At 43.2% G+C, this 27,244-nt stretch overlaps 1 protein-coding gene and 1 pseudogene across 5 annotated transcripts in view; both read left to right on the forward strand.

The window, feature by feature from the left end:
- Positions 1-27,244, forward strand: part of STIM1 (stromal interaction molecule 1) — a 186,023-nt gene that overhangs the window by 35,010 nt on the left and 123,769 nt on the right. Inside the window, exon 1 of one of the 5 annotated variants that reach the window (XM_048217497.2) lies at positions 21,650-21,698. The exons of the other annotated variants lie outside the window; for them this stretch is intronic. The gene's annotated coding sequence lies outside the window, so the exon portion shown is untranslated. Of the gene's footprint in view, positions 1-21,649; positions 21,699-27,244 lie in introns of those variants that run through there. 5 annotated transcript variants of the gene reach the window in all.
- Positions 2,191-21,210, forward strand: LOC130544599 (40S ribosomal protein S26-like; annotated as a pseudogene).

Here is a 27,244-nt window from a genome sequence, read left to right on the forward strand (position 1 = left end):
TTCTGAGTGGAAGGCAGATGTTTAACGGACTGAGACACCCAGGTGCCTGTGGACCGTCTGTTCTATTCCACTGATCTATGTGTCTGTTTTTGTGCCTGCACAATACTATTTTGATTACTGTTGTTTTGTAGTATGGTTTGAAATCAGGGAACACGATACCTCCAGCTTTGTTCTTCTTTCTTAAGATTATTTGGCTTTTTGTGATCTTTTGTGGTTCCATACAAATTTTAGGAATATTTGTTCTAGTTCTGTGAAAAATGCCATTGGTATTCTGATTGGGGTTGCATTGAATCTATAGATTGCTTTGGGTAGTGTGGACATTTTAATAATATTAATTCTTCCAATCCATGAGCATTGTATATCTTTCCATTTATTTGTGTCTTCTTTAGTTTCTTTAATCAGTGTCTTACAGTTTTCCGTTTTCTTTATCAGTGTCTTACAGTTTTAATTTCTTTTATCAGCGTCTTCCTGTATAGCTCTTTTACCTCCTTGGTAAATTTATTTATAAATTTATTCCTAGGTATTTTATTCTTTTTGATGCAATTATAAATGGGATTGTTTTCTTAATTTTTTCCCCTAATAGTTCATTAATAGCATATAGAAATGCAACAGATTTCTGTATATTAATTTTGTATCCTGCAACTTTACTGAATTATTTGTTCTAATAGTTTTCTGGTGGAGTCTTTAGGGTTTCCTATATATAGTATTATGTCTTCTGCAAATAGTGACAATTTTTCTTCTTTTCCAATTTGGATGTCTTTTATTTCTTTTTTTCCTGGTTGATCTAAATCTTGAGTTTCTTCTAATCCATAGCTTTCCCCCCTGCCCCACTTCTTTTCTTTTCCTTGCAATTCTGTGTTGAAGAAACCGAGTCATTTGTCCAGACGAGTTTCCCAGTTTCTGGATTTTGCTGATTATCCCCTATGGTGGTATTTATTTATTTATTTATTTATTTATTTATTTATTTTTATTTATTTATTTATGTGACAGAGAGACAGCCAGAGAGAGAGGGAACACAAGCAGGGGGAGTGGGAGAGGAAGAAGCAGGCTCCTAGCCGAGGAGCCCGATGTGGGGCTCGATCCCATAATGCCGGGGTCACGCCCTGAGCCAAAGGCAGACGCTTAACGACTGCGCTACCCAGGCACCCCCTATTTATTTATTTTTAAAGATTTTATTTATTTATTTGACAGACAGAGACAGCCAGCGCGAGAGGGAACACAAGCAGGGGGAGTGCGAGAGGAAGAAGCAGGCTCTTAGTGGAGGAGCCTGATGTGGGGCTCGAACCCAGAATGCTGGGATCACGCCCTGAGCCTTCGGCAGATGCTTAACCGCTGCGCTACCCAGGCGCCCCCCTATGGTGGTATTTAATGTGTTCCTATGCTCTCTGTATTGTACTATAAATTGGTAGTTGGATCTTGATGCTTGATCAGATTCAGGTTTAATCATTTTCTTTCTTTTTTTTTTTTAAGATTTCATTTATTTGAGAGAGAGAGAGAATGAGTGGAGGGGAGGGGCAGAGGGAAAAGCGGATTCCGGCTGAGCAGGAAGGACTCTGGGCTTGATACCAGGACCTTGAGATCATGACCAGAGCCCAAGGCAGATGCTTAACCGACTGAGCCACCCCGGTGCCCTGCTTTTCTTTCGTTTTGAAAGGATGTCCAACTATATCTGGTTTTCTCTCTTTTTTTAATAATGTTTAGATTGATGAGTGGGTTCAGATATTGTCAATTTGATCTATTTGTTAAAGTAGTTCCCATCAGCTTTTTGCCTGATGATTTTAGGAGCCAGTGATGTTTGCTCCCTCGATCCATTATTTCATTAGAGATCTAACTAGATATTGAGACCACTAACTAGATTTAATTTGAACTGCAGTCGAAAGAGAGGGTTCCACTGTTCAAAAATAAAGTCTGGAGACTATTGGATTGTAGCTGTTCTCTGAGAGCACCAATAACGACAGGAACCAGGAACTCTGAGTGGGGACAGTGACTGTAACTAACTTGTAGTACTTTTTAAACCTTCTTTACTTCCTCATGTGTGCTGTTTTTGGCCTATAGTCTTTCCCTTACAACAGTTAAACCCTTACAACAAAAAGGGCCCATATGTTTTAACGTTTAAAGAGCAAGATGGATGGACTGTTTTACTCTAGAGCCAGGCTTGGGGGAGGGAGGGAAGGGAGGCTTAGGGGTGGAATGAAAGTTCTGCTTTAATGAACAAAGGAAGTGGTTAAGTCCTTGGGGCCTATGCAGCTTCAGAAGAGCTTGCAAAGTGACCTTGACAGCATCTAAGACTAGATACTTACAGCTTAGAATGGGAGGACCAAACCCTTATCCTTACTTTTTATTCTACAGCATAAGCGGACTTTCTAGTCTGTACAAAGGGCCTGCCTGCTTAGGCTTCAGTTCTGTCCCATGTGACACGTTCCAGGCCCAGAGTCTTGGTAGCTGTGTGTAAGGCTGACTCTTAGGAATCCTAAACTGATAACCTCAGGAGAGCCCGAGGGCTCCTTGTTTGGGCTCTGTTCTAAGGAAGGCCAAGGGCAGGAACCTCTTAGCAATAGCTTTGGCTGAGCCTTGGCGGGAATACCTTAAGCCAATCCAGCCAAGAGAAGAGCTGCTGTGGAGCACTTGGTGTTCTCTAGCCTTTGCAGAGGTCACAGGCAGACAGGCAGGGGAGCAAGGCCTTAATTAGCTAGGGACTGCTGGAGCAAAGCCATTTGGCAGTGTCTTACCTCAGCTCTTCAGCGGGACTGGCTCCTTCTCCTAGTGACAGTGCAAATGCTCCCTCCTTTTATAGCTTTTAGGTCTCTGAGAGATCTCTTCTTTGTGAGCTTCGAGACACTTCTGTGTAGTACGGTTCAAGGCTGATTTTAAAAGCTAGTTCGGTGGAATGACAAGAATTCCTGCCATCTGCACGGTGCTTTTTTAACCACTCAAGCACGTTTTATTTCATTTGTTCTGAACCAATAGTCTGTGAGTTGTAGATGAGGAAATCGAAGCCCAGAAAGGAGAAGTACTTAATTAAGATTATAGCTAATGACACTGTGGATTCCCAGACTGGAGGTCTTTGTACCAGTATGTGAAAGACAAGGGGAAAGGAGGAGGATGGCAAATACAGTTGGGTAACTTTTATGTACCAGGCACTGTATAAGGTGCTTAGTTTGGTTTTCTCACAACGTTACACGGTAAGACATTTTACCATATGAACCCTGGAATGGTTAAGTAACTTAGCCAAGATTATAGCTAAGAAGTGGCAGTGCCTGGATTCAGATGTAAGTCTGTTTGACTTTAAAGCCCGTGTCTTTCTGTCATTATACTATATTCCTTGACACTTGTTTATTCTAGAAAATACTTATTGAGCTGCCGATGTGATACTAGGTATAAGGGTTACAAGAAAGTGTAAGATCCCGTAATCTCTGCCCTCATGGAACTCGTAATTTTGGTGATGATTCACTGCTCCATTAGAAGGAAGAGGGCAAGAAGTAGATAAGAGGGATAGGAGGTAGTGGGAACTCTGAGGCCCCCAATCTTTCATGGTAGAGGATTTGTCAGAGGGGGCTTCCCAGAGAAGTAGGTACTTCAGCTAGTCTAGTAATGAAGCACATAGGTCCTGGGGTCAGTCTACCTAGGTCCCATCACTTGCTAGTAATACTTTGGGCAAGTTACTTCACCCCTCTGAGCCTACTTCCTTATCTGTAACATAGAGATAATCATATTGTCTACCTCAAAGGGCTGTTCTGAAGATTAAGATGAGATAATTCATGCTGAACGTTTAGCAGAGTGCCTGACACGTAATAAGCTCCATTAATTGTCAACCGTTATAATTATCGTTGTTTAACCTGTGTTTCTCTCGCATTCAGCTCAAGTTGAGACAAGTGAAGCCCAGTTCTCTTAGGACCTCTTATTATCAATAAACTGGGAGTTTATTTAAGTGATTTTTTTAAAAGATTTTACTTATTTATTTGACAGAGAGACAGCCAGGGAGAGAGGGAACATAAGCAGGGGGAGTGGGAGAGGAAGAAGCAGGCTCCCAGTGGAGGAGCCTGATGTGGGGCTCGATCCCACACCGAGATCACGCCCTGAGCCGAAGGCAGACGTTTAACGACTGAGCCACCCAGGCGCCCCACATTTAAGTGATTTCAAAATATTTGATTGAGGCCTAAGATTCTGTCAACGTAAAAACTGCCACTTAATTGTTTCCAGGAGGGCAGCTGTTTGTATCTGGTGTCAACCCAGCCTGGTATGTGCTCCCTAAAGCATCTCTGGTTAGTCCCTGGAAATGCTATTATCTGGGGAAAACCCCTCTTTCCTCTCCGACTTCATTGGATAGGCCAGAAGCTGGCTTCCTTTAGAAACTGGTCTGTTCCCTCGAGAGCCCATGCTTTTTGCCCACTGCACCCCTGCCCCCTGCCATGTTCTTTATCGCTAGACTAGCACTGAGGTACCTACTTCTTTGGGAAGCCTTCCCTGGCAACTTCTCCTACCCCCAAAGATTAGAGCTCCCCTCAAGCTCCCATTACCTCCTTTCCCTCTGTCTATCCCTGTGTTCCCATTCCCTCTGCCATAGCAATGAGCAGTACCAAATTATGAGTTCCATGAGGGCAGAGATTACTAAATCTTACACTTCCTTATATCCCTTGTACCTAGCATTGCATCTGTAGCTCAGTAAAGATTTTTTAGAATAAACAACTGTCAAGGAATATAGTATAATGATAAAAAGAAACAGGCTTTAAAGTTAGCAGACAGCTCTGAATCCAGGTTAACTTTCTCCCAAACTTATTGTGCTGGAGAAAGTAATGTAATTTTAGTAGTCCAAGTCCAGTTCCTAGTTAGGATCCTGTTCATTTGAGGAACTGTGGAATAATAGTACCTTTATACATTTCTACACTGTATTCTTTTAAAATAAGTTCTTAATACGTAAACTAATAAAAAAGTTCTCTTCAGAATATCGTTCTCATATGAAGACCATAGGTATTACTCTGAGAACCTTTTGAGATCAAGTTTGGAAAAGCTAGGAGCCTTTAATATGATAAGGAACGGTATGTAGGGTTTCCTACATTTTTTTTTTTTAAGCTTGAACTCATGATCCTGAGATCAAGAGTCCCATGCTCTATGTACTGAGCCAGCCAGTTGCCCCTCCTATATTTTTTTGATTATGAAATTTCCACACCCTCCCCGCTCCTTCCCCCCAAACTCTAAACAAACCCATCTATTGACATTACATAAGACACTAGTGTTCCACGGAACACAATTAGGGAAATGAGCACAAAGTGGCTTCCTGCTTTTTTTGTTAGTAAGGCTTGGAGAAGTTGAATGGCAACCTGTGCTTTGGTTGGCAAGGTAACTCCAGGGCTCCCTTGTTTTCACAGACTGGGTTGTTGCTGCAGAAAGCTGGAGATCTTGGTTAATCCACCGGTCCCTGATTATGTCCCAGAATCAATGGTAGGAGATTTAGCTAATCAAGCATCTATAGTTGGCCTAGTCTTTTGCTTCTGGAGGAGAAGATAAATGCCCTGCTTTGAGGGAACGACACTCAGTTCAATCAGAGAACTGTCTACTCTCTGGTGAATTGCAGCTGGCCCAGAAGTAGGTTGGAGGTGGGTTGCATTCATAATTTCAGTCTTACAGAGTTCTGGGTTTCAGTCCTCACTGTGCTTTGACTGAGGTACTTCTATTTTCTCAGTCCTAGTTTTCTTAGTTATTTATTTTATTATTTTTTTTTAGAGAGAGAGAGTGCATGAGCACAAGTGGGGGGGAACAGAGAGGGAGAGGAAGAGAGAGAATCCCAAGCAGGCTCCACACCCAGTGCAGAGCCTGATGTGGCGCTTGATCTCATGACCCTGAGATCGTGACCTGAGCCGAAATCAGATACTTAACCGGCTGAGCCACCCAAGTGCCCCGTTTTCTTATTTAAAGATGAAGAGGTTGGGTTAGATTAATTGCTTTCAGTAAATAGTTATTAAACATTTACTATGACCTGATCACTGTTCTAGGATAATAGGGATGTAGTGATGGAAAGCCAGATACTGCCTCATGGAGCTTCATCTAATAGAGATGGTTAGATGATATGAGTGAGGAAGTATATCTTACAGATTAAGACTTCAGTGATTGAGGGTCACTGTAGTCTAGCGGGCTTCCTGGAGATGGTGTGACTTAGTCTCTAAAACTCTGTTTAAGGTTTATCTACTGCAGAAGTTCAGGGAGGCATTTGGATTTTTATTCATTTATTTTTTTATTTATATAATAATTTTTTATTATGTTATGTTAGTCATCATACAGTATATCCTTAGTTTTTGATGTAATGTTCCATGATTCATTATTTGCGTATAACACCCAGTGCACCATGCAATACGTGCCCTCCTTAATACCCATCACCGGCCTATCCCAATCCCCCACCCCCCTCCCCTCTAAAGTCCTCAGTTTGTTTCTCATAGTCCACAGTCTCTCATGGTTCATTCCCCCTTCTGTTTACCCCCCCTTCATTCTTCCCTTCCTTCTCCTACTGATCTTCCTATTTCTTATGTTCCATAAATGAGTGAAACCATATGATAATTGTCTTTCTCTGCCTGACTTATTTCGCTTAGCATAATCTTCTCCAGTCCCGTCCGTGTTGCTGCAAATATTGTGTAATCGTTCTTTCTGATGGCTGAGTAATATTCCATTGTATATATGGACCACATCTTCTTTTTTTCTTTTTCTTTTTTTAAAAGATTTTATTTATTAATTTGACAGAGACAGCCAGCGAGAGAGGGAACACAAGCAGGGGGAGTGGGAAAGGAAGAAGCAGGCCCCTAGCGGAGGAGCCTGATGTGGGGCTCGATCCCAGAACACCGGGATCATGCCCTGAGCCAAAGGCAGACGCTTAACGACTGCGCCACCCAGGCGCCCCATGGACCACATCTTCTTAATCCAGTCATCTGTTGAAGGGCATCTCGGCTCCTTCCACAATTTAGCTATTGTGGACAATGCTGCTATGAGCATTGGGGTGCATATGGATTTTTAAAATGACCTGAGTGCAAGTGGGAATGAGCAAGGGGAATGGAGTGCTCAGGTGAAGGTGTTACCCTGTATTGCTCCTAGGCATGGCACCCCCCCAGGGGTGCTCTGCTGAGGGGGCGTTTTCCAGGCAGCTGTAGGTAGCACTGCCAGAGAGAATTTGCAGCTAAGAACGGAGGGAGGGGCTGGTAGATGGGGGATTGATATTGTGGGTAGAGGTGAAGAATCATAAGTGATGAAGTCAGAAGTTAAAAGGATTGAGAACTGGTGACTTGTGGCATGTGAAATGGGTCAGGGCAACAGTTCTTGTCTCAGGTTTTAAATGACAGAGGGACTTGAAACCTGAATATGTTTATATATAATTTACTAAGTTCTTACCATGAGCCAGGCACTGTTATTAATATTTTTAATGGCAAGCTGATGTAATTTTTTATTATTTAATTCTTATTTTTAGGGTATTTAATCTTTATCCCAATCCTAAGAGGGTAGGTACTATTATTTTCTTATTTTACAGGTGAGAAAACAGAGGCCCAGAGAACTTAAATAACTTGCTCAAACTCACATAGTTAAAGAGTGGTGGAGTTAGGATTCAGCCCTGGTTGATATATTTCTAGGGTCCTTGCTCTTAATCACCATGCTGTGCAGTTTTAGGCAGTGAGAAGCCAGCGTAGATTTCTGGGAGCAAAGCCACTTGTGGCCAGTATGTGATGCAGGGCAGTGTCCCAAGGAGAGGTGGAATGGAAGGCAGGAAGACTAGCCACAGGCTGTTGTGGTACTCACCTCACTTACTTTTGAAGGTATGTGAAGGTCTTAACATGACTTCCTGAGATGGATCTGGCAGTGGCCAGCCCTACTTGTAATTAGCCTGTTTTAGAAATCATTTTCCAAAGAATTTTAATCTACAGGAAGCTCTCCTATCCCTACTGAACAGGCTGTTCCAGGCAGAAGGGCCCCCAGGAATCATCAGGTCAGGAATACCTCCTCTGGGGTCAGAGTCCAAGCGGCATCTGGAAGCATTTGCAAGAGGGGAAGTATTAAGACTTCCTGCGGCTAGTAGAGTTCGCTCTCCTGATATGGGGGGAGTATCTCCATCATGGTTGGTAGTCTGGCTGCTCATCTTGAGAGACGGGGCAAGTGGGCTGGGTTACTGCGAAGTGACGGACATAGTCCTTGTCCTTGAGCAATCCGCAGATTACTGAGAAGATAAGCACACAGGCAAGTACATTCAATATAGTGTCACAAGTGCGACGGTAGAGGAACAGAGAAGATGTGCTGGCAGAAAGGAAGGAGAGTCTAAATGCTTAGCAAGAGGGAGTCAGGGAAGGCTGCAGAGATGTTTAAGGTGGATCTTTAAGGATGACCAGAAGAGTGCCTCTTGGGTCCTCACTTCCAAGATGACCAAGAAAAGAAGGAATAACGGTCATGGCAAAAAGGGCCGTGGCCTCGTGCAGCCTGTTTGCTGCACCAGCTGCCTGTTGTGTGCCCAAGGACAAGGCCATTGAGAAGTTCGTTATTCAGAACATAGAGGCTGCTGCCCTCAGGAACATGTCTGAAGCGAGTGTGTTCAAGGTCTATGTGCTTCCCAAGCTGTATGTGAAACTACTGCGCGTGCTCTGCCATCCATAGTAAGGTAGTCAGGAATCGCTCTCGTGAAGCACAGAAGGACCCAACACCCCCACCCGATTTAGACCTGGGGGTACTGCCCCACCACCTCCACCAAAGTCCATGTAAGGAGCTAACTCCTTAAGGACTGAAGAAAAACTGTGTTCTGGGGGAAAAATGGCGATTATACTTAAAAAAAAAAAAAAAAAAAGGATGACCAAAAGAGTACTAGGTAGTGTGAGTGAGGAAGTACATGGCATGCTCAGGGAATGGTGAGTTGTTCCTGGTGCTGGACCGACTGTTGGGCTGCTCAGAAGGGATTCTGAATGGCAAAGAGCTTACATCCTGTTGGATTTGAGCTTTATTCTAGATATTTAAGGTGGAGGGTCACTTGGTCAGAGTGGTGTTTTAGAAAGTTCTCTTTGATGCCTGTGCTCAGGAGGCCAAGAGTGGGTAAACTAGAGGCAGGAGAGCAACTGCAGATGCTGGAGGCTGGAACTAGAGCAGTGGTCATGGGGATGGATTGAAACGTGTGAGTGAAGGGCGGAGGAGAAGCGTTAGGTGAATGGATGCTGAGGCCATTAACACATGAAATACAGCCTGGGGAGCTGCTGTGGGGAGTTAATGTTGGTTTTGAGATGCCTGTGGATGACATCTGCTACCTGGGGGAGAAGATGCGAGTTTTGGAGTTCCTCAGAGAGAGAGGAGCATAGCTATGCGAATGATTTCCAAGCGAGAGTAGAGACCATTAGAAATAGGTGAGGGACGCCTGGGTGGCTCAGTCAGTTAAGGGTCTGCCTTCAGCTCAGCTCATGATCTCCCAGTCCTGGGACTGAGTCCCGCATCAGGCTCCCTGCTCAGCGGGGAGTCTGCTTCTCCCTCTGCCCTTCACCCTGCTCGTGCTGTCTCTCTCTCTCAAATAAATAAATAAATAAATAAAATCTTATAAAAAAAGGAAAAAGAAATAGGTGAAATCACCTGAGTAAAATCCATAAAGTGGAGAAAGGAAGGACGCTGAGGATAGGGCCCAGGAGAACTGTGATATGTGTAGACAGAAACACTAGGGAAGGAGACTGAGGAGGAGCAATCAGAGAGGGAGGAGAAAGTCCTGTCCGGGAAGCCAGGAGGGGGAAGATTTTCTAAAAGAAGGTAAGTGTCTATTGAAGCAGAGAATAAGTAGGGTGAGCCCTGAACTGAAGCTATTGTCATTGGTGACCTGGTGACCAGTTTCAGTGGAGGGGTAGGGATGGAAGCTAGACTGCTGTGGCTTAGGGAGGGAGTAGGAGGTGAGGAGACAGAGGCAGCAAGTGTAGACTTCTCTTTTGAGAAAGATAGTGGTAAGGGAAGGAAGGAAAGTAGGTGATATTTTGAAGAGGGACCAGAGAAGGCAGGTTCAAAGAGTTTGGTTTTTAAAGTTGGCGGAGTGGAGTGGGGAGCTGAGCTGGGCTAGGTTGAGGGAGGAGAGAGAGATGAAGCCAATGGAGGTGCCATGTCTCTCAGCTTCCCGTTCCTGTCAGAGCCCTACACTGTGGTGCTGTGTTGAAGTCTGCAGTCACAAGAAGGAGTGTGGGACAGTAAGAGAGACCTGGACGTTAATAATAATTGACAATAGCACCAAATATTGAGCAACCTCTGCACGCAAGGCATTTTTCTAGATACAGCAAACACAATTCTAATGCTCACCACAACTCCCAGAAGTAAGTGCGGTATAGTCACCATTTTCCATGCGGAAATAAATGAGGTAAGAAACATTCAACTAGTTAGAGGTGGAGCCGGCGTTTCAGCTGAAGTCTGTGAACCCTCAAGGTGTGCTCTTTCTATTCCGCTGTGTTGTTTTCCCATTAGAAGCTCAATCCCCAGACTCTCAAGAGGGCCTTGGAAGGGGGTGAGGATGGGTGGATGGCCCAGAGAGATAAAGGTATAGTTCTGTGACTGGCCTACCCTGGAGGGAATGTGACTTAATCTCTGCAGTGAGGGAGAAAGGCCTTGCTCTGTTTTGTCTCTGCTTAGCCAGTGGCTTTCAGTTTGTTTTTCTCCATCTCTCTGTAATTTCCTACCAGTGCCTGTGAGCTCCTCCCTGGGGCCTACTGTTGATGACTCACAGAGCAAAAAAGGATCAATTTCTTTCTTTTTTTTAAGATTTTATTAATTTATTATTTGAGAGAGAGATTGAGAGAATGAGTGGGAGGAGGGGCAGAGGGAGAAGCAGACTCTCCTCGGAGCAGGGAGCCCAACGTGGGACTTGATCCCAGGACTCTGGGATCATGACCTGAGCCGAAGGCAGATGCTTTACCTACTGAGCCACCCAGGCATCCAAAAAGGATCCATTTCTAAGCCCACGGTATTCTTTTTGACAACCTACCTGTGAGGACTTGCTGAGCTGTGGGATTCCAGTCCCTTTGGCACAGGGCACATGGTAAGCTGCTTCTTGATAAATATTTTTATTTGAATGGAATAATTTTGGATCAGTGGAAAGAGCAAAACACTGAAGATTAGGAGACATGATTTCCAGTCTCAGTGAGCAGCTAGGCCACTCAGGCAGGTCACTTCCCCTTGCATATTTATTTGACATAAGGCGGGGACTGTGTTTTACTCATCCCTGTACCCACATACCTGGCTCACGGCCTGATTGAACAGGTGTCTTGAGTGAGTTATTATGGAGTAATTTAATCTGCTCATCTGTTAAATGAGGGAATTGGACCTTTTGATTTCTAAAAGTCATCCCAGTTCTAAAAATGTGTTGTTCTATGAGGATTAATATACTCTAATTATGAAATAATAAATGTGGTCATTTATTTAGGACCTACTACTTACCAGGCACTGTGTGATGCTCTTTATGTACTTATTTTTTTTAGATGATTTTTAAAAATGTTAAATTTTGTCTTGGTTGTTTAGAAATATTGTGGTCCCTTGGGCTATCGGCTTAAGGAGGGCAGGGCGACCTCTGCCTGTTTACCGTTGTAGCTCTGGTGCTGGACACAGTCCTGGGCATGTAATGGATGCTCAGTAAGTATTTGTTGAACAAATGAATGAATGGATGTATTATCATTGCAACAATTCTGTAACGGAGGGACTGTTAGCTCCATCTTACTAAGAAAATTATAGTTCAGCGGTCATAGAACTAGTATGTAGCTAAGATAGAGGATTCAAACCTGTCTAACTATAGAATTAGTGCCTTTACCACTTAATACCACAGTGCCTCCCCTTATCTGATGTTTAAAAAAAATTTTTTTTAAAGTAGTCTCTACACCCAACATGGGGCTTGAACTCACGATCCTGAGATTAAGAGTCGCTTACTCTTCCGACTAAGCCAGCCAGGTGCCCCCACTTCCCTGATATTTTAATTGAAAAATTGGAAGGGAGGAAGAGAGTGAGGAAAAATGCAGAGCAGAAAGTCAAATTTTCATGAGGGATTGGTGATGGGGTTAGATGTTGGGCACCAAAGTTTTATTCATGCTGAGTTGGCAAGTATTTTTAGCACCTTAAGAAAACAAAGAGTTTAATAAAAGCAGCTACTATTCATTGGGTATTGCATTATTTTGTCATAAACCAATGACATTTAGAAGCCATTTCCATTGTTTTAATGATCATCTGTTCATTGAAAACTCTTGAATTTGTGTTTCCAGTTCAGACTTCTCTGAACATTAGACTTGTATATCTAACCTCTTAATTGAGATTTTGGATGTCTTATCAGCATTTTATTTTATTTTATTATTTTTTAAAGATTTTATTTATTCATCAGAGAGAGAGAGAGCAAGCATGGGAGCAGCCGGCAGAGGGAGAAGCAGGCTCCCCGCTGAGCAAGGAGCCCAACACGGGACTTGATCCCAGGAATCCGGGATCATGACCTGAGCCGAAGGCAGAAACCGACTGAGCCACCCAGGCATCCCGTCTAATCAGCATTTTTAAACTTAACAAGTTTACACTTACGTTCAGTCTGTCAGCAGATCCTATCTGTTCTAGCTTTAAAACGTATCCGAAATTCAGACATTTTTCATAACCTCTGCCACTACCACCTTGATCGGAACTACTGTTGTCTCTCGCTTGCAGAGGTGATAGCCTCTTAGTTGGTTGCACGCTTTTGCCCCTGCCTGCCAACAGTTTGTTTTGAATGGAGCAGTCAGAGCAATCCTTTCAAAGTGTAAATCTAATCATATAGCTCTTCTCTTTAAAATCGTGTCTTTCAGAGAAAAAGCCAAAGTCCTGGGCTCTCAGTTAATGGCTTAACCCCCCGCCCCATCGGCCTCCTCACTGTTCTTTGAGCAAGACGGACGCGCTCCTGCCTTGAGCCCTTTGCCATTGCTCTTCCCTCTGTTTCCTCTTTCCGAGGGGCTCTTTAGCTCATTTCTTTCAGATCTTTTGGTCAAATGCCAACTTATCAGTTAGGATTTCTTCAGTCATTCTATTTAAAAGTAGCCAAGTCCTTTCTCATAGCACACCGCAACCTCTTTCTCTGTATATCTCCGTACCATTTATCCCCCTCTGATAGATTTCTTTCTCCAGCCCCCCCCCGCCCCCCCCGGAGCAGGGAATTTTGTTCATTGCCAAGTCCTCAGTGCCTAGAATACTGACCGGCATTTGGCATATGCTTAATAAGTATTTGTTGAATGAAATCTTTTGGGGCAGGTACATTGCTGGAGGCTTTACAGGTATTTGTTTACTTTTCTTCACATCCCAGCAAGATGAGGAAAATTGCAAGTGAGGAAAATGATTTGTCCAAGATTGCATGGCTAGAAAGTTGTAAAGCCTAGGTGTATTCCACTTAATACATTGCCAGGTCTCCCCAACATAATGCACAAGGACGGAGCCTAAGTATTAGTATTGCTTTGCTGCTGAGCGAAGTGTGTAAACCGGAGGCCAGGATAGCAGAAGAAAGGCAAAGTCCGAATGTCCTGAATTGGGCGTTGTTCACTGACTCACACGGGAACACACTGGTGCTTGTGATGCTGCCGCAGCTGGAAGCCTACAACGTACCTGGAAAGAGGCCTCTGGGTGAGATCTTCCGGTATGCCCTTTGACACACCTTTGGCTTGTACCCGCAGAAAGTGTACCCCTTCTGGGTTTGTGATGATTCGGGAATTTTTCTCCCCACTCCCCGGAAAGACCTTCTTCCCACAGTTTGGAATAACATTACAGTTGCTTCAGGCCAGTTGCCTCCGGTCGCCCTTCTTTCCTGAGGGTTAATGTCAGCCAAGGTCAGAGGGTCAGCCATGTCCAGGGTGTACTGGAGTGTGGCTTTCTGTGGTTTGGTGATTAGAAAGGCCTAGGTCAGAGCTGTTCCTGGAGTCAGATGAGGCTAGAGTCTGAAATATCTTTAGGGTAAAATGAGGCTGAATTCAAATGCGATCCTAACAGAAGTGTGTCACTGTCGGGAAAGAAGGCAAGGGAGAATAAGATCAGGATGCAGACTACCCCCCCCAGCCCCCAGCTGGGATATACTCTGTCTCTCTCCTAAGTCTTGGTAGTTGTAACCACCCTCTACCATTTTTTTTATTGCGGTAAAATACATATAACATGAAATTTACCATTTTAACCATTTTTAAGTGTACAGTTCAGTGGTATTAAATACATTCATGATGTTGTGAAACCATCACCACCAGGCATCTCCAGGATGCTTTTCATCTTGTAAAACGGAAACTTATACCCATTGAACACTCACTCTCTTTTCCTGTCCGCTCCCCCCACCCCAAGCCCCTGGCAGCCACCATTCTACTTTCTGTCTCTGATTTTGACTACTCTAAAACCCAGCTGCCAGTAAGTTTGGGCTGAGGGACCTGGCGAAGCCCTGGACTTATAAGAGACCCAGAGAGATGGAGCAGAAGCAGATGTGTTCGGAGTAAGACTGTTCTCAGTGACACGATGGAAGTAGAAGAGAAGGGAGTGGAAAAAAGTCATCCTGGGTATGACATGGTCAGTGACATGTCCAGAGAACAGTGAATAGTGAAGTGTGGATCAGAGTGGTCCCCAGAGTAAAATGAGACTGGAATCAGAGCTGTTCGCAGGGAATAATGGAAATAGGATGAGAACTTTCCTCAGGGTAAGATAAACCTGGAGGAAAAGTGTTTGGGGGTGACAATACCGTTCAGGGTGAGAGAAAGAAAATAGCGTGTTTGAACAGGCAGAAGTGGCAAAGGAAGCAGGGAGGAAAGAATTGTAGGGAAACATGATCAGGAGATGAGGCTAGGGAGACAGATGTCAGATTGTAGAGAGCCTTGTGTGTCATGTTAAGGATTTGAGGCTTTATTCTTTTGGCAAAGCAGAGTCCTTGAAAACTCTCAAATAAGGGGTAGATATGGTCAAATTGCTTCTGGTCACTGTGCCCTGTGTTCCCAGGAGAGCTGAGGTCAGGAAAGGCTAGACTATGGCAGCCTAGGGACTTGAGGGAGATGTTTGCTGGAAACCACAAGGATCTGGCTTATGGGTCTGAGCTGAGCTACATGAGGGAGGGGGTGGAGTGTCAGGGAAATCGCAGAGGCTTTCCTGGACTTCGTCAGAAACTGAGAACCTCCGGAGTTGCACAGCCCTGTGAATGTGCTAAATGCCACTAAGTTGTGCACTTGAAAATGGTCAGTTTTGGGGGCGCCTGGGTGGCCCAGTCAGTTAAGTGTCTGCCTTCAGCTCAGGTCATGATCCCCAGGGTCCTGGGAAATCAGCCCTGAGTAGGGCTCCCTGCTCAGTGGGGAGTCTGCTTCTCCCTCTCCCTCTGCCACTCCCCACTTGTGCTCTCTCGCTCAAATAAATAAATAAATAAACAAACAAATAAATAAATAAATAAAATCTCTAAAAATAAATAAATAAAATGGTCAATTTGGGGGCGCCTGGGTGGCTCAGTGGGTTAAGCATCCGACTGTTGGTTTTGGCTCAGGTCGTGATCTCAGGGTCATGAGATCGAGCCCCCATGTCAGGCTCTGTGCTCAGCAGGGGTCTGCTCAAGATTCTTCCCCCCACCCTCCTCCTCTGCTCCTTCCCCCATTCATGCTCTCTTTCTCTAAAATAAATAAAATAAATAAAATCTTTAAATGGTCAATTTTGTGTTATGTGATTGGATTTTTTTTTTCAATTAAAAAAGCTTAAAAACAAAACCAAGGACATTGTCCTACCTCAGTCTTTGTAGGACTTGGCTGAGGGACTCTTGGCCTATGTGACTGACTTCCTACTGCAAGGGCTTGACTTACTACTGGTAGTGGCACTGGGCGTCAAGAATGGGGCTAGCCAGAGCAGGAGGAATGTAAGCCCAAGGCGTGTCCTTCTTTTGTCCATCCTTCCTCTTGGCTGCCAGAGTCATCTAACAGATTTGTCTAACCATGGTCCTTCCCTGCTCAGAAGTCTCTGGTGCTTTCCCATTCACCACGGATTATAAAATCCAAGCTTTTGATGGAATCTGGTGTTCATGACGTTCCATGATCTGGCTCTTGCTTGTTGCCTTTTCAGCAAATATCTTTGTTTTCATTCCTGCTTTCCATTTTGCTTGAATGCCTTCTTTCCTTGTTTGGTAACTTCTCATCCTTTAGAGAACCCAGCTCCAGGGTCACCACCTTTCTGGAAGCCGCCTCCAGTTTCCCTGCCCACAGGTAGGCAGCTCATTCACCGTTATTCTTTCATTATACTTGATATGTCTCTCTGTTAAGTGTCTCACTGTATTGTGATTGCTTTGTGTGTGATTGTCACACACATTGGGAGTTTTTTTTAAAGACAGGGGCCCCACTTTGTTTTTTTCCTGTAACCCTTACCCAGTATTGCACAGAGATGGTACTCTGATTATTTTAGAGAAATAATTATTTCTACACCACAAATACCCAGTCACGAAAGGCACATAGTAGGCTATATTGGTATTGGTCCAAGTGGTGAGGCTAACAGGAGGCATCAATCCATAACTGCCTTGCATTTCTTTTCTTTCCACTCTAGCCAGCAGGTTCCATGGAATCATAACTGCACATCTCAGGGCTGAGAAATTAGTTCCTTCATCAGAAAAATAATAAAAAAATAAAGAATATCTGAAGTGAGTATGAATGTCAGAGTGTTTGTTGTCTTTGCCAATATTGACTCTCTCATTCTTTTTTTTAATGGTAGAGCACTTGAGTTTTAGCTGGGCATATGTCAACTTTTTAAACTCTTTTGTAACTAAGTGTGGCCAGATGCCCAAGTTCGAACTAGTGGAGTCTAAGTGGAACTGGTGTATCTGCCACTCTGGGGGTCATGTGCTTAAAAAAGCATGGCTGAGTGTTTCTCTTGTCCTTTTCCCTTCCTGCCATCTGGGGGATGAGGAGAGCTACAGCACTTTCTGGTCCCAGAGATGGAAGTGTGACACTGAGTGAGGATGGCAGAGTTCCACTCTCTGCCTCAGACTGTTCCCTGCAAAACTATTATATGAGAGACAGAGAAACTTCTCTCTGATTTAATCTACTGTGTCTACTGGGTCTCTTAGTTATAGCAGCTCTAGCTGCCCCCTCACTGACGTAGGGAGGCCTTGGGTTACTGCAGCCTCAGGTTGCTTCTTCCTGCTGCTCCTGGATGTCTCTCAGCCGGTTTGCTGGGCTCCGTGCTGTTTCTTGGTTTGCCTTGCCTCTTGGCCCGAATTCCTGTTGCTCAGATGAGTCCCTGAATTCTCTCCTGTACTTGAAAAAATGTATTAAGGTGAAGGTTGTATCATTATAAAATTAACCATTGTAAATTGAGCAATTCAGTGGCATTCACAGTTTTATGCCACCACCACCTCTATCCAGTTCTAAAACATTGCCATTACTCCAGAGTAAAGCACCTTACCTCTTAAGTTTCTTCCCATTTCCCCTCTCCCCCGGCAGCCATCAGTCTGCACTCTCCTGTGGATTCAATTATTCTGGTATTTCATATAAATGGAATCATACAATATGTAACCTAACTTGTGTCTAACTTCTTTTTAAAATTTTTGAAAGATTTTATTTATTTTTTGAGAGAGAGAGAGAAGGAGAACAAGCACAAGTAGGGGGAGGGGCAGAGGGAGAAGCAGACTCCTCGCTGAACAGGGAGCCCGATTTGGGGCTCAGTCCCAGGACCCTGGGATCCTGACCTGAGCCGAAGGCAGACGGTTAACCGACTGAGCCACCCAGGCGCCCTGGGTCTAGCTTCTTTAACATAGTGTAATATTTTCGAGGTTTGTCCACATCGTAGCGTTTATCAGTACATCATTTTCTTTAAAAGTTTTTTTATTGTGGTAAAATATATAACATAAAATTTGCTATGTTAACCATTTCAAAGTATGTAATTCTGTGGCAGTAATTACATTCACTGGGTTATACAAACATCACCACGCTCTGTTTCCAAAACTTTTTCATCATCCCAGTAGAAACTCTGTACCCATTAAGCAATAACTTCCCCTCAGCTCCTGTTAAATTTTAATCTATTTTCTGCCTCTATGCATTTGCTTATTCTAGATATTTCACGTTTCCTGTGTTTTATATAGGATCATACAATATTTTTCCTTTTGTGTGTGGCTTATTTCACTTAGCATAATGTTCATAAAGTTCATCCATGGTGTAGTATGTATCAGAAAACTTCATGCCTTTTTTGGCTGGCATTATATCATATGATAGAATACACCCCCCCCCCAATTGTTTATTCATTCATCTGGTGACAGGCAGTAGACCCATGGGCTGTTTCCACCTTTTGGCTCTCAGGAGTAGTGCGGTGATAGACATGCATGTACATGTACTTGTTTGAGTACCAGTTTTTTTTTTTTTTTTTTTAAGTAGGTGCCATACCCAACGTGGGGCTCAAACTCATGACCCTGAGATCAAGAGTCGCATGCTGTACCGGCTGAGCCAGCCAGGCGCCCCGAGTACCAGTTTTTAGTTCTTTTGGCTATATATATAGCACCTGGGAGTAGAATTGTGATTAAAGTATAATTCTATATTTAACTATTTCAGGAACCACCCAACTGCTTTCCACAGCAGCCGCACCATTTTACATTCCCACCAGCAGTGTCTAAGGTTCCATTTTGCCATACCTTTGCCAATACTAGTTATTTTTCATTTTGTTTGTTTTATTTTTTTATTTTTAATTATTATTTTTTAAAGATTTTATTTATTTATTTGACAGAGAGACAGCCAGTGAGAGAGGGAACACAGGCAGAGAGAGTGGGAGAGGAAGAAGCTGGCTCCCAGCGGAGGAGCCTGATGTGGGGCTCGATCCCAGGACTCTGGGATCACGCCCTGAGCCAAAGGCAGAGGCTTAACGACTGAGCCACCCAGGCGCCCCTCATTTTGTTTTAATTAAAGCTGTTCTTGTGAGTGGGATGTGGTGTCTCACTGTGTGTGTGTGTGTGTGTGTGTGTGTGTGTGTGTGTGTGTGTGTTTAAAGGATTTAAAAAAAATTTTAAGTGCAGTCTGCTCCCCAACGTGGGACTGGAACTCAGTACCCCAAGATCAAGAGTTGCATGCTCCACCCATTGAGCCAGCCAGCCACCCTTCATTGTGGTTTTGATTTGCATTCCCCTAATGATGAATGCTGTTGAGCATCTTTTTATGTATTTGTTGGCCATGTGCATCTTTGGAGAAATGTCTGTTCAAGTCCTTTGTCCATTTAAAATTAGGTTGTCTTTTTGTTGTTGAGTTGTTAGCATTCTTTATATATTCTGAATACTAGACCCTTATCAGATAATATGATTTGCATATATTCCTTCCCATTCTGTAGATTGACTTTTCACTTTCTTTCTTTTTATTTTTTTATTTTTAAAAAAATTTTTAATGATTTTTTATTATATTATGTTAGTCACCATACAGTACATCCCCGGTTTCCGATATAAAGTTTGATGATTCATTAGTTGTGTATAACACCCAGTGCACCATGCAATACGTGCCCTCCTTACTACCCATCACCAGCCTATCCCATTCCCCCACCCCCCTCCCCTCTGAGGCCCTCAGTTTGTTTCTCAGAGTCCATAGTCTCTCATGCTTCATTCCCCCTTCTGATTACCCCCCCTTTCTTTATCCCTTTCTTCCCCTACCGATCATCCTAGTTCTTATGTTCCATAGATGAGAGAAATCATATGATAATTGTCTTTCTCTGCTTGACTTATTTCACTTAGCATTATCTCCTCCAGTGCCGTCCATGTTGCAGCAAATGTTGAGAATTCGTTCTTTCTGATAGCTGAGTAATATTCCATTGTATCTATGGACCACAACTTCTTAATCCTGACTTTTCACTTTCTTGCTAATATCTTTGATACATAGTCATTTTTAATTTTTATGAAGTCCCATTTGTTGTTGTTGCTTATGCTTTTGGTGTCCTATTTAAGAATTCATCGTCAAATCGAAGGTAATGAAGATTGCCCCTATATTTTCTTCTAAGAGTTTTATGGTTTTAGCTCTTATATTTAAATCGTTGATTCATTTTGAGTTAATACTTGTAGAAGATGTGAATCTGGGGCTGCCTAGGTGGCTTAGTCGGTTAATCATCTGACTCCTGATTTTAGTTCAGGTCATGATCTTGGGGTCAGCTTGTGCTGGGTGTGGAGTCTGCTTAAGATTCTCCCTCTCCCTGAGCCCCTCTCTACTCGTGCTCCCTCTCTCTGTAAAAAGAAAAAAAAAAAAAGATGTGAGTCTAACGTAGTTTTAAATCCTTGAATGTATGCTGTTGGGATTTTCCCAGTCAGTAATGGTTTTTAGGTTTTCAGATCCCAGTAGATACAGCGGTTGTGTTAGCTGCTGTTGGCTGAAGTGCAGCTTTTCACCACGGGAGCATCTCAGAGCACGGTGCTTCCTCCTGTGATGCTGTCCACTGATGTGCTTTTCACAGGTGTAGGGCTACTCTGAGAGCAAGGCCACTGATGTTCTATGGCTGCCCGTCGGTTGAGTGACACACACTCATGTGTGTGCAGTGGGATGCTGTGCCGTGGGCTTGTCTGTGCTCAGACTATGCAGAGAGGAGATCAAGGCCTGAATGAAACAAGGCAAAGCTGCCAGGGGTCAGGGGAGCGGTGCTATCAGGTAGCAAATCTGTACTGAGCCCAGTCAGGTTCCTAGCCCTGTGTATTTGAGAACCGTGTAATTCAGTAAAGAGTAGCAAAAAGATATCATTTGGAGACAGAAGCCTTGATTTCAAATTAGATGCCTTCTGGTTAGTCACTTCTCTCTGAATTTCAGTGTGTTCAGATATACAGTGTGAATGTTGACTTCATAGGGTTGTTTTGTTTTTGAAGATCAGATGAGATTATCAGTAGGAAAGTGATTTGGAAACTGTAAAATGCTGTGCACATTAAGGAATGCACTGTGGAGTCAAGAAGAGACTAATTCTTCTGGGAGTTGTTGTTGTGGGTTTTTTGTTTGTTTGTTTGTTTGTTTTTTAAGATTCTCCCCCTGCCTGTGATTTACGGTGAAGGTTTGAGGCTTATTGGCCAGATGCGTGTTTTTCAGTTTTTTTTTCAAATAATTTTACATTTGTTATGACTCTGTCTTTTTGTGAGTGACAGCAATACAACTCAGGCTGACTTAAGCAAGAGAGGGGCTTACTGACTGAAGTAACTAAAAGGCTAAAAGTCGGGGCGCCTGGGTGGCTTAGTTGGTTAAGCGTCTGCCTTCGCCTCAGGTCATGATCCCAGGGCCCTGGGATCGAGCCCCCATCCAGCTCCCTGCTCATCAGGGAGTCTGCTTTTCCTCCTCCCTCTGCCCCTCCCCCTGGCTTGTGCGTGTGCTCTCTCTCTCTCTCAAATAAATAAAATCTCGAAAAAAAAAAAAAAGGCTAGAAGTCCATTTACCTTTAGAAACAGCAAGATCCAAAACAGCAGGGGACTTGAATGATGTCATTTGGACCTTAATCTCTCTTCCTTCGGCTTTGCTTTTCTTTGTTTTGGTGTCATTCTTAGGCAGGCTCCACCCATGCAGTGGCAAAGATCGATATCAGCTTTGGGTGTGCATTCTCCTAGCTAAGCAACCACTATTGAAAGATAATACCTGTTTCCTGATGGTGCTGGCAGTCCTGGGTATGATTTTGGCTTGGGTCATGTGTCCACCCTAAAGTAATCACAGAGGAATGCTGGACTTTGATTGGCTAACAGAGTTACATTCTTTCTACTCATGGAACCCCGGGGTCAGGGTCGGCTCGCCTGGAACCATGTGGGCTGAGGGCAGGTAAGAGTGGTCTCTTAACGGAAGATCAAGATGCGTTTACATGAAGAAGGGTTGGAAGGTGGGAAGATAGTTAAATCAGCAAAATTCACAGACGTTCACTACAAAAAAAAAAAAAAAAAAGAAGTCTGTTTCCAGTACTTAAAACTCAATCAAATAGAGCTGCTGTGCTTGAAGAAGTAGATATTGCCAAGGAACTTGGGTGAGAAGGGAGGTGTGCAGAGCAGAATTTGAAAACTTCTAGACAGTTTATGCAATAAATATTTGAAGTGTGATAGTCCTCGAATCCTTTCTTCGTATCTTTCTGGCCTTCTGTACAAGAGATTTGTATTTTTCCTCCAGTCAGGGAGAGTGAGGTAAGTAGCAGAACCAGTTACTGCCTGGAGTTGAAGATGCCAAGGACCTCGTGGAGCCCTGACACCAAACTGCTTTTATTGAAGAAGCCCCAAGCCTTTTGCATTTAAATAGGGACTCAGAGAACAGGAAGGAGTCACTTTGTAATGTATTGGTTAACGTGAGTGGTGAAATATATTTGTATCCTCAGCATTTTGCAAGGGCTAGTATGCTGGCGTGTATAGAGCTGTGAGCTGAATTCTGTTTTGTAAATTGAGTGAGGGTAAAAGCTGCCCTCATACATCGGCCAGCTCATCACACAGCCAACAGCCGTTCAGTATTGGGTTTTTGTTTTTTTGGGTTTTTTTGGAGATAAAATACACTGAACATAAAATCTGCCACTTTAAAGTGTACAGTTTGGTGGCTTTTTTTCTCCTAACAAGGTTGAGCAACCATCACCACTATCTAATTCTAGAACATTTCATCATCCCAGAAAGAAACCCCATTACCCATTAAGCAGTCACTCCCTATTCTCTAGCCCTTGACAACCTACTTTCTGTCTCTGTGGATTTGTCTACTCTGGACATTTCATCTAAATGGAATCATGTCTGGCTTCTTTCCCTTAGTATAATGCTAGTATATATTTATCTTATTACTTTCTTATGAAACTTTTCAAAAGTAGAATTATTCCACAGATCTACCAAGTAGTCGTTTCTTCTATCCGTAAGTGTATGCTTGGGATGGACATACCTAAGAGTTGGAGTAGCACCCACATCAGACCCTTGACCTGTCAAATAAGAGCTATCATAGTGGGGAAGGCCAAGTGGAAGCCTTTGAACTGCTGCCTGCTCCCCGCCAGGGTAGTGAATCAAAACCAGTATCACAGTCCGTGAGGGATGGTGGAGATGAGTGCTACTCTGAAGTATCTGAAGAATGCAAGGACGGCGATCCCTATTATATCGACATTGAATTCATTGGTTTACCTTCCTACAAAACTGGGTGGATCCTGGAGAATGTGAACTTCAGCAGTTCAAGTGAACAGCCCTCATTATGACTGCTGGGGTCCATGTGACAACTTCGCTGGAGCACGTTAATATGTGGACGTTGATTTGGTGAATGCATTCTTTTCTATCTCAGTCGGTCCAGTGGAACAGATATCAGTGTATCTTTCTGGTTTTGCCCAGGGCTATGTAAACACTTCCACTCCTGTACTCCTTGTCATAGTCTAGTTAGAAGAGACCTGGGCCATCTGGCCATTTCATAGAACATCACCTTGGTCTATTACGTTGACAACATCGTGCTATAATCAGCATGAGCAAGAGGAGGTTAGCATGTGGGGGCCTTGGTAAGATATGTGCTCCACAGTGCGTTCCGTCACATCCTTTGCCCAAGCGGTTGTATTTGTTTTTAAAATATGGCCACAAATTGTTTGATACTCATCTCATCAAGAGGCAGAGCCCAATTCCTCTCTTCTCGACTCAGCTGCACCTTGGTAACTTGAATCTAACAAATAGAGTGGAATGAAAGTGCTGGTATATGACTTCAGAGACTACGGCCCAAGAGTTTGTGTCTCTGCCTCTTGAATCACTCACTCTGGGGGAAGCCCACCAATATACTGTGAGGACACTCAAACAGCCTAGGGAAAAGCCCACATGGAGAAGAACCGAGGCTTCCTTGATAACCCCCAGCACTGACCTGCCAGGAGCGTGAGTGAGCCAACTTGGAAGCAGGTCCTCCAGCCCCAGTCAAGTCTTCAGTGACGATAGCCGTTTATAAACCTTTATGTGAGACCTGAGCCAGAACGACCTGGTAAGGCGCTCGCCGATCCCTGGCTCTCAGGAGCTGTGATAATAATTGTTTATTGTTTTAGGCAACTTAGCTTTGTTATGGAGCAATAGATACTAATACACAGCCCCATACGCTGTGTATGAGAACTTCCAGTTGTTGGACTTTCTTTTCAACACCTAGTATTTGCCTATTTTTTTTTTTTCATTCTAGCCCTTTTGGTTAGTTTGTAGTATTACTGCATTGTGGTTTTAATTTGTGTTTCCCCAATGATTAATGACATCTTTTTATTCATTAATATATGAATAATATATACATATGACAAATACATATATATAGGATATGTAAGTCCAGACAGTATGTGTATGTGGTATCTATACACATTTCTCGTACCTGTAACTATGTCTGCTCATACACATATACACTGTCTGGATTTATTATTTTGTAAAGTGTTCAGGTTTTCTGCCCATTTTTTTAATTGTGTTGCTTGTCATTTTATTTGTTTGTCGGAGTTCTTTATGTATTCTGGAACATACAAGTTCTGTGTATTGTGAATATCTTTTCCTTTATGTTTAGCCCTTTTTGTGTTCTTTGGAAGAAAACTTTGCCTACTCCAAGATCAGGAAGCTGTTCTCCTCTTTTCTCACTTACCAGCTTTATTCTTTCCTTACTTCCACACAGGTCTGCAGTGATGTGAAATTACTTTTTTGGGGTATGTTGTGAGGTCGAGAAGGTACTTTCCCCCGCCCCTCACCCCTTTGCGGATATCTAGTTGATCTAACACCATGTATTGGAAAGATTATCCTTTCCCTTCTGTACTGTAGTGTCACCTTTATTATAAGCCAAGCGACCGTTAGGTGTGGGTCTTTTTCGGATTCTCTGTTTTATTCCATTGGTCATTTGTATCCTTGCAGCAGGTCCGCACTGTCTTAATTGTTATTATAATGGGTCTTAATATTTGGTAGTGCAAGTCTGTCAGCTTGTTCTTCAGGACTGCCTTGTCTGTTCTTGGGCCTTTGTATCGCTATATGAATTTTAGAATCAGTTTATCAGTTTCTGCTAAGGAAAAAACCTATTGGAAATTTGACTGGGTTTGCATTGAATCTATATATTAATTTAGGAGGACTGACATCTTAACTGGATGTAGTCTCCCAATTCATGAATATGTTATGTCCTTCCATTTAGTTAGATCATTAAAATTATTTTTTCTATAATAGTCTTTAAGTTTCCTTCTATAATAGTCTATAAGTTTCCTTCCTATATATCTTCCATACCCCGTCCCCTGCCCTGGGATTTAGTGTATTTTTTTTTAAAAGATTATTTATTTATTTGACAGAGATAGAGACAGCCAGCGAGAGAGGGAACACAAGCAGGGGAAGTGGGAGAGGAAGAAGCAGGCTCATAGCAGAGGAGCCTGATGTGGGGCTCGATCCCATAACGCCGGGATCACGCCCTGAGCCGAAGGCAGACGCTTAACCACTGTGCCACCCAGGCGCCCCTAATGTATTTTTGACACAATAGTAAATGGTACTACTAAATTTTAAAAGTCTTATTGTTATTGTTATTATTATTATTTTTTTTAGAGAGGGAGAGAGAGAGAGGTGGGAGGGGCAGAGGGAGAGGGAGAATGAGAAGCTGAAGTAGGCTCCACTCCCAGTGCGGAGCACCTTGATCTCACAACCCTGAGATCATGTAAAAGTCTACTTTTTTTTTTTTTAAGATTTTATTTATTTATTTGACAGAGATAGAGACAGCCAGCGAGAGAGGGAACACAAGCAGGGGGAGTGGGAGAGGAAGAAGCAGGCTCATAGCGGAAGAGCCTGATGTGGGGCTCGATCCCATAACGCCGGGATCACGCCCTGAGCCGAAGGCAGGCGCTTAACCGCTGTGCCACCCAGGTGCCCCAAAAGTCTACTTTTTTATAAAATAAACCATTTCAGTGAAATCGTTTAGCATTTGACACTTGCATCATCAATTTCTTTGCTACAGTAGCTTGTTTAAGAATGACTCAGGATAGAATTCCATGTATAGTGCTGTTTCTTTACCCCCACCCAGAACCCTTTTACATTTCCAGTTAAATCAGCTGCTTTATCAGTGGGTGTACTAAATTGTTTTTCATAAGACCTCATTTTTCATTATTTATTTATTATTATTTTTAAGGATTTTATTTCTTTATTTGACAGAGCAAGCACAAGCAGGGGGAGCAGCAGGCAGAGGGAGAGGGAGAAGCGGGCTCCCCGCTGAGCAGGGAGCCCAACATGGGGCTCGACCGCAGGACCCTGGGATCCTGACCTGAGCCGAAGGCAGATGCTTAACCGACTGAGCCATCCAGGCGCCCCTCATTTATTATTTAAAATAAAACTTTATTTTTATTTGTTTATTTAAAGATTTTATTTATTTCTTCAGACAGAGAGAGTGTGCAGGAGCAGGGGGAAGGGCAGAGGGAGAGGGAGAAATAGATTCCCCGCTGAGGGGGGAGCCCAAAGCAGGGGATCGACCCCAGGACCCCGAGATCGCAACCTGAGCCGAAGGCAGATGCTCAACCGACTAAGCCACCCAGGTGTTCCAAAACTTTATTTTAATAAAAGAAGTCTTATACTGTAGAGGGTGTTTTTTCTCTTGTACATTTTCCCTTTAGTGGCCCTTAAAGGGCAGTTCCTTTTATATTTCAGTGTTTAACAGAATGTCTCAAATCCTTTAACTGGCACATGAAAGAAAACTTATATCCTGCTGAATAGCAAATCTCCTATGCTCCATGATTTGTAATATTTTTTTTAATCTTAGGAAATATTTATTTTTAATTTTTTAAACGATTTTATTTATTTATTTGAGAGAGAGAGCCAGAGAGAGAGAAAGAGAGAGCACAAGTGGGGGGAGCATCAGAAGCAGAGGGAGAAGCAGACTCCCTGCTGAGCAGGGAACCCAGTGTAGGGCTCCATCCAGGACCCTGAGTTCATGACCTGAGCTGAAGACAGTGCTTAACCGATTGAGCCACCCAGGCGCCCCGGAAATATTTTATATGTGTTGTTCAAACAGCATTTGCTAACAACTGAATGCAGTTTGAAAAATAGGAAAATATTGCTTTTCATGTACTATTTAATCTCATTTTTACTGCAGCAAGAAGGAAATAGTGTTTCACAATGATATGTGCCTTTTGTTTTTCACTCTTAAGCAGGAAACCTATAAAGAGACTTCTTAACTAAATTGGGTATCTCTGGACTTTAAACATCACAGAAGATATATAGAGGTTTATCTGTAGATTTAATTTTTAGATATGCTTTTAATCATGGTCGCTTTATTTCATTATTTACTACAAGGGTCAGCAAGCTATGCCTACTTCTATAAATAAAGTTTTATTGGAACACAGCCATATTCATTTGTTTACATATTACCTGTGGCTACTTTTATGCTCTAATGGCAAGGTAACTTAG

Source organism: Ursus arctos, unplaced genomic scaffold (genome assembly GCF_023065955.2).
Source record: "Ursus arctos isolate Adak ecotype North America unplaced genomic scaffold, UrsArc2.0 scaffold_22, whole genome shotgun sequence".
Taxonomy (NCBI): Eukaryota; Metazoa; Chordata; class Mammalia; order Carnivora; family Ursidae; genus Ursus; species Ursus arctos.